Source organism: Chrysochloris asiatica, unplaced genomic scaffold (genome assembly GCF_000296735.1).
Source record: "Chrysochloris asiatica unplaced genomic scaffold, ChrAsi1.0 scaffold00107, whole genome shotgun sequence".
NCBI classification, from domain to species: Eukaryota; Metazoa; Chordata; class Mammalia; order Afrosoricida; family Chrysochloridae; genus Chrysochloris; species Chrysochloris asiatica.
Window position 1 is genome coordinate 10,604,368 of NW_006408625.1, and position 1,343 is coordinate 10,605,710.

General features: G+C 40.2%; 1 pseudogene; it reads right to left on the bottom strand.

The window, feature by feature from the left end:
• LOC102823989 overlaps positions 1–399 on the bottom strand; it is a 1,990-nt pseudogene extending 1,591 nt beyond the window's left edge.
• Between the last annotated feature and the right edge of the window lie 944 nt (positions 400–1,343).

Consider the following 1,343-nt stretch of genomic DNA (forward strand, 5'->3'; position numbering starts at 1 on the left):
CTGTCAGCACTTCTACTCTGACTAGTTTAGGGTCTCACATCTATATTTTTACTATTATTTTCAATATTTTCTGTGATTTTATCAAATTATCTAGGAAGTCCAGTGTTATAAGTACTGCCTTTTCAGTTTTTTCCAGCAGGAAATTTCTTCAGGGAGCTTTCTGGATATATCTCCCGGAGCGCAGAACTGGAGCTGTCCAAGTAAACACCACCATCACCGTTGCCATCATGCTGTGTTCACTGAGGTTGAAAGGGAGGTTCAGCCACTCCTGCGCCTCATGTAGGTACAATAAGGCAGGTGATTTCCTTCAAGTTCCCCCATACCCCGGGCACTGGATCCTGTCTCTGACATCACAGTCACTACCTCCACCTGCTCCTCAGACACTGCCACCACTTCCATATTCAGTTCCTTCTCTTCCTAACCTTAGTCTCTCAGCCAAAACAGATTCTTAATATAAATGTATTACTTAGAATGGTATGGAAAATATTGTGGTAAATAAAATATCTTAAGATATATTGAGATATCAATAGTTAGGAAGAAAGTGGGAGTGAAACCTTTTATAAAATTTAATAATACTGCTAATTATTAAATAAAACATACAAATGTACAGCTATCACAATCTAAAAACCAAGATCTTAGTAACAACAAACCACTAGAGTTCTGCTGATTTTAACCAAAACACAGTGTCATAAAATACAAAGGTAGTGAGACCTGAAGATGACATTATTGTTGTTAGGTGTCGCTGAATTGGTTCTGACTCACAGTGACCCTATGTATAACAGAATGAAACATTGCTCAGTTCTGCACCATCCTCAGAACCTTTGCCATGTTGAGCCCATTGTTGCAGCCACTATGCCAATCCACTTCCTTGAGATCTTCTTCTTCTTTGCTAACACTCTATTCTACCAAGAATGATGTCCTCCAGGGACTGGTCCTTCCAGATAACATGTCCCAAGTATGTGACATATGCCTTGTCATTCTTGCTTCTACAGAGAATTCTGATTGTACATGTTCTATGACTGATTTGTCCACTCTTCTGCCAGTCTATGGAATATTCCATATTTCTCCCCAACACCAGAATTCAAGTGCATGGATTCTTCTTCATTGTCTAGCTTTGGCATGCATTTGAGACTCTTGAAAATACCATGGTTAGGGTCAAGAGCACCTTAGTTGTCAAAGTGACATCTCTGATTTTTAAACATCTAAGTCTGGTAGCATAATGGTTACGAATCTGGCTGCGAACCACAGGGTCAGCAGTTTGAAACTACCAGCAGTTCCACGGGAGAAAGATGAGGCTTTCTGCTCCTGTAAAGATTTACAGCCTCAGAAACCCTGTACAGGGT